A 6,820-nucleotide genomic window follows, 5' to 3' on the forward strand; every position below is an offset into this window, starting at 1 on the left:
ATTTATTTAAATGTCCAATGAGTGCCAGCCATAAGCTCAGCACATGGTAAGTGTTATAAGAGTTTTTTAATGTTAAGATATTGTCCCTATTGCTAAGCAACTTCAAGCATATTGCAGTGGCAATGCACAGATGAAATAAGGAGCAAAATTTAAAACAGCATATGGTTAGATGTCAGAAGGAAAGAGCTGCACAAGGTCAAAAGAAAGAGAAATCAACCTTGGTTTGACAGATTTGAGAAGGCCATGACAATGGGGCTTGGGTTGGCAAAACCTATAAATATTGATGGTTATAATGATGACGAAGGTGCTGATGAATAGAGCCAGATGTGTTGTGCCCACATTATGCTGCAGGTATTGACATGGTGGTTTATAAATATATTTAATGAGCATGTCTCATTTAATAGATAAGGACACTAAGGCCCAAACTTCTTATGGAGGAGTCTGAGCAACACTTTGGGGAGTGGAGGCACAGGAATTAAAAAGAAAGGACAAAATAGAGACGGCTTCTCCCCTCTGCAGGCAGCATTGTGGGTGGTAGGTGGAATCACTGTTGTATGTCTGAATCTTCTAGTCTTTTCTTTTTTCCAGGGCTTTTGCACTGAGCTATAACCTCAACCCCTTTGAGAAAGGCTCTTGCTACATCACTAAGCTGCCCAAGCAGGTCTCAAACTTGACATCCTCCTGCCTCAGCCTCCTAGAGTGCTGGGGTTACAGGCTTGCACCACCATACCTGGCTACATTTTCAAATCAAACTACCTCTTTTAAAAATAACTGGAGGCCTCTTAATGATTCATCTATAAAGTTGTAATGCGGCTGCCAGATCCAAGCAAATATAGCAAATTCATTTATTTCAGGTCTTGTTTCTGTGTTATACCTCAATATGCAGGCTATATAATTTGACTTTCCATGATAGTGGCAAAACCAATATTAAGGGAAAGGAATTTTGAGAAGCCTGGAAAGTCTATAATTGTGCTTTTCTTTCATTGATATTCCAAGGAGTTGTCTCCTAACTCTGTACTTCTTCATATTTTCCCAGTGTATTAATTATCAGCATCTCCTGAAGCTATGTCCTAGATCAGCTTCTCTTTCTCCATTTATTCATTAACTCAACACTTATTTGTTAATTACCTATGATTTGAAATTTCACAGGACTAAAACATCATCCTAAAGCAGTAGTTCTATCTATAATCCTGTTAACAATTTAGGGGCCACCTCTATATGGATGATTTATGCAATGCCAGTCCCAGTGTGCATCTTTCATCTCTCTCTGTGTTTCCAGGACATATTTTGAAGCAAAATATTCTGGGAGAAGAATTCATGAGGATTTCCTCAGATGACTCAAGTCCTCATCTCCTCATTTTTATGAATATCATCCATCTTCCTGGGTATCTCTGCTGTCATTTTGTATGGGTGGGGATGGTATCTACTTTTTGCTTTGCCTTCTCAATAACGGGCAGGTTCTTAGCAGACATTCAAATGAGGTTATTTGTATAAATTATTTAAATAACTAACTGAACCCTGAGCTGTGAGAAGTTTTCTTTAGGTTTTCACAGAGGAAAAGGAGGATTTGATTGATGAGGCAAGAATAGAAACAGATAGGGCTGGGGATCTGGCTCCGTGGTTCCGTTACCTTCCTTACGAGTGCAAGGTCCCGAGTTTGATCCCCAGTACCAAAAGAAGAAAGAATAGAAACATAAAATTCTATGGTGTCAGTTCAGCATGCCTTTATAAGTGTGACTTTGGGTCATTTATTTATTATATTCCTCAGCATCCTTTAGGTGGCAAATGTTAGGCAATCCAATTTAAACTATCTTAGCATGAAAGAGAAAGGGCATATGTTGACTCCATTCAAAAACTATTTCAGCATGTTCTCATGGTATGTTAAATTCAGGGACTCAAATGATGGTCTCATAGCTATTTATCTCTAATGTCTTGGTTCTTTTTTGGTCAGACTCTTGTCACATAATAGGAAAAATGGCCACCGATAGCCACCAACTACATCCTTATATTGTTGTTTTAAAGTAAATAAGCTCCCCTCATCCTTAGCATTCACATAAAAAAATTCAGGAAAGACTTTGATTGGCACTTTCTGGGTCAGGTGCCCACCTCTGAACCTCTCACTGTGGTTTTTGGACTACTTTTATTAGCCACCTCAGGGATGATGAGACACGTATTAACATTCCTTCACAGCTACAGGGAGGAGTCAAAGGAGGTGTTATAGTTATTTTTCTCATTGCTGAGACAAAATACCTGACACTCAAAATTAAAGGCTGAAAGGTTTATTTGACTCACAGTTTGTAGAGGTTTCAGTTCATAGTTGTCTGGCTCCAAGGCAGCGTAGCATGGCAGTGGGGCATTGCAGAGGAGAAACAGTTCATGGTAGGCAGAAGGCAGAAAGCTATAAGTGACAAGCAGTGACCCTGTTTGTATCTCTTATATCCTATCCAGGCTACTGACCCTTAGGACATGTAGCACTCACACCCAGGTTGGGGCGGTCTTAGTCCTAGTATCACACCATGAATCGATCCCTGTATCATACACCCTAGATTCAGTCACCTCTGAAAAGCCCCATCTATGGCCACATGAGTCTTTAGGGGGACATTTAGATACAAGCCATAATAGGAGCATTCTCCAAAGAAAGGAAGGCTGAGAAGAGCAACACAAATCTGCCATACTTCTATTCTCCATAACTCCACCTGCTCCAACATTTTAATCAGAGAAGTTACTATTTCTTCACCCTTTAAAGCCACAATGTGTTAGGGAAGTAACGAGAAATTGCTAGGCTTTTCCCAGTGACAGCTGCATTTCTATACCTGCTAGCTTATTCTTAAACATTTAGATGGGTTTTATAAAATTCTCCTTGGTGGCTATTGGAAGAGAAGCCCTTCCTTTACCAACTCACAGTTCTTCTCAAACCCTTGAATATACAGTGTATGTACACACATCTATATCTATCTATATCTATCTATCTATCTATCTATTCACTTGTGTGAATTTTTTAAAACTTTAAACCCCCAAAGTCACTACCATGTAACTTATCTCACCCTAGAAAAGAGTGTGGAAAGCCTCTTTTCCTCTGGTCTTTCATGGCAGATGTTTGATCAAATAAACAGCTGGAAGAAGACATTATCATAATATGTCTCTCATTTTACAGAATATATAACAGCTAGTCTCAACCTCTTGTTTGATTTCATGATATCAACCTGTCTTTCATTTGAAGAGTTCTCTGTGGAACATGTTTTTGTTTTTTGTTTTTAGGAGATAAAACATCTGGGTTTTTTTGAGGGGGGAAAAATGACGATACCTCCTGGATCATCAGGGATACTTGAAAGACTGATTGGCTATGTCTATGTCAGAACTTGCAAAATCAATTGCTTTCAGGGGCCAGGCCGAAGGCAGGCTATATAAATGTATGAAGTAGGATAAGTGGAAACTGTCAAACTAGGCCTTTAAGTCCTACTTCAAGGATACAGCTTCTGGTGGATTCCAGCCCATCACTGCCACAAAGGGGAGCATGATGTGGCAGATATTAATTTTTCACTCATTCCTGCTTCCTTCTCCTCTGATACACAGGGTTACCAAGCTTGCTTACTTCTTTGAAATTAAGAATGGCCATGAGCTTTGCTTTGGCTGATGAGATGCAGACTAAAGTGATGCAAGTCACTCCGGGAGAAATGATTTAACTGCTGATGTTTGGCCCTCTCTTTGTCTGCCGTGCTGCCCATGAATGTATTTGTTGACACAGAGGTACAACACCGAGCCATCACCTAGAATGCAGCTGTCCTGGAGAATCGCTTAGATTCACTATATCTCATATGGGTAAGAAGTAACCTTTCTTGTGTGCAGTCATTGAATTTTGGGGAATGTTTGTTACTGCAGCAAATCTTAGCCTGTCTGAACTATTACATATGCCCCGTGTTGTTAGACTTCAATTTTTTCAAGAAGAGTTAGAAGTACAGATTATTTTTCTGTGTGAAATCTTTGATTCATTAAAAATAAAAAAGTTTGAGGCTGAGCTAGTTATGTCGGAATCTACTTACCAGCTACTACGGATAATCCTTGACTTATGGCTCAACTTTTTCAGTTTCATGGTGGTATGAAAGCACACACATAGGACCATTCTGTTTTTTTGCTTCCAGTACAGTATTTAATAAATCACTTGAGATTTGACATATTCAATGCTTTGTTATAAAATAAGCTTTGTATTCTGTAAGTTTGCCCAATTGTAGGCTATTGTAAGTGTTCTGAGTACATTTAGAGTAGCTAGGCGAAGCTGTGTTTGGTAGGTTAGGGGTACTAAATGCATTTTGACTCAGTGGTGTTTTCAACTTAGGGCGAGCTTACCTGTTGTAAATCGGGAAGCATCTGCAGTGTGCCATTTTGGTCTATACGCTTTGAGTAGAGAATGAAGCAGTAATCTTGTCTGGAATCCTACAGTGCTAATAGGCTGTGTCACTTAATTAGTTCTTAGCTACTCTTAGTCTTTCCATTCATTCACTTTTAAGTCATTCTTCCTGACTGATGGGACAGGTGCGGAACCGTGTCTTAAACTCTGTGCCACTCATTGGCATATAACAGATTTTCAGTAAAAACTAGTATGAAGACTAGTGGGTTGGTTGATTGCTCATAACTATCACTTCCTCCTTGGTATTGCGAGTCCCTTTGCTTCTGGGGACTTAATTATTTTACTTCATCATTTCACTTTTTCCTCTTTGCGAAGAGCTTGAGAATCACTGATGTCCATTAAACTTTGAAACAAAGTAGTCAAAATAAGACAGATACAAAAGCCAGTTATTAACAGGACTTTTCTGGTAGCAAGTCATAGGAATCCTAAATTCAGGCTGCCTCAAGTAAAGTGTAATTTATTGATTCCTTTTACCAAAAATTCCAGAGGTAAGGATGATGGCTGGTGTGGCTGGACTGAGATTACAACACTGGCCCTCCATCCACCTCTCCCTCCACAGCTCCTCTTGCACTAACTTCACTCTCAGTAGGCCCCTTTCACATGGTAGCTTGTGGCCATTTCTGGTTCAGCTTCTGGCTTCTTCTCTTCCCAGTAGATTCATGAAATTCTTAGTTTCATTAGCTTCACATGGGAAGCATGACAATATCTGAGCCCATTGGCCAGAGATAGGTATCTCAATCAGGACTTTTTTGGTTGCAAAGGACAGGAAACTAAATTCAAACTGCCTCAGACTAGGCCACTGTTGTCCTTAAAAGCCAGAAGCGGATCAGTTGCACCTGGCAGTTGTGGAGAAAAGCAGACCATGTCTACACAAAGAAGCCAGTTTATGGCCTCACCCTCCAGCCACTCCCGGGGCAGTCTGGGTGGGGGTCTGGGGGGAGCGGTGTGGCTGGGAGGTCTTGAGCTGTGTTTGCAGAACATCCCATATAAAAATGAAAAGCATCCATATCAAATGACAGGAGAGACCTGATGGGTATTATAGGGAGATGGAAATGGCTAAAGACCACCAGTCACCTCTAGGTGCCATCCCTGTAAGCCTATTTAATTGGGGGAAAGCAGAGACCCAGTAGGACTCCCAGGGGCCCACCTGCCGCCCAAAGCAGACCCTGGAGAAGGCCAGCTCTAATCACACACGTTAATTATTAGTCCCTGCATGTAGATCAGTTTCACTTTTCAAAGTCCCAGCAGAAAGTAATATTGCCCCTGTTCAGTGTTTTCTTCCCTATAAATGTCCAGAGCCTGGTCTTGTGGGAGAAACATCACAAGGCACTTTCATAGAACTGGGCTTTGATTTTTGGGCTCTCGTAAAGGTACAGTTGGCCTTTTGGGGTCTGAGAGTTATGTTCTTCCACAAGATGATCACATTACTAGTTTCCCATGCATGTTCTTTTAGGGCCTTACTTTCTTCCTTCGTACACCAGTGTTGTGAGGGAGGAGGCTGAGGGTGGTGGTGAAAATGGACAGGCAACGTCATCAGACCATGGTCTGTCTTTGCATAGGAAAAGATTTCAGTGTTGGGGGAAAAAGGAGCTGTGCATTCAGAAGACAGCGTGTGGGGCTTGTTTCTTTCACTCTGAGTGCCTGCACTCCAAGGAGGCCAGAACTTTTTCTTTCACTTCCTTTCTGCTGTGGGTGATGACCTGCCCTCACTCTGAGAAGGAGGCCAGAGGTCGCTGAGGAGTATAAGCATCACCACGCCTATCTGATGTAAGCAGGGGTTGGTTGGGCACGCGGGGTGTGCGGAGGCCCGTGAGGGTGTCACGGAGTCAGGTGCCACGTCTGTGCCTTAGGGCTCTGTCTTAGTCTTTGCAGAGTGGAGGGCATTGTGATTGTCACATGCCCTCTGGAGTCTCCTTTACCAGCTCCCTGTCTAGGAGGACGGGAGGGGAGAGTGCAGCTGGCTGTCACAGTCTTACTGGGGAGGAAGCCCGTCTGGGTCTGTCAGTGGAAAGGAAGAGCCTGCCTGCTAGAGAAGGGCAAAGAGCTCTGGGTGAACCTGGGCCAGCCACAGAGACAGCAGTGGCCCCAGGCGGCAGCCCTATTCAAGGGGACAGTGATGGCCAGATAGAGGTCCCTACATGCCTTAATCCTCTGCCCATCCTTCGCAGGCTTGCGAGATCACTTCCTCAAGTATCCACGGATGCAGCCGTGCTGAAACCCTCTCTCTTTCCTGGCTTTGGGGGAAAGCGCCCAGGACAAGGAAGATGGTTCAACACAAGCGCTGCTGCTCTAAGGGGCTCCGGGCTCGCCGCCCCACCGCCTTCCCTGCGCTCCCGTCTCCCGGTGCCGGAGCGCGGGGGATGCTCTTACATAACCGATCGCCGCGTCCTGCTTCCTCGCGCGCTCTTGCGCCGC

This window comes from Fukomys damarensis, unplaced genomic scaffold, assembly GCF_012274545.1.
Source record: "Fukomys damarensis isolate Sample0158 unplaced genomic scaffold, DMR_v1.0_HiC HiC_scaffold_21, whole genome shotgun sequence".
Taxonomy (NCBI): domain Eukaryota; kingdom Metazoa; phylum Chordata; class Mammalia; order Rodentia; family Bathyergidae; genus Fukomys; species Fukomys damarensis.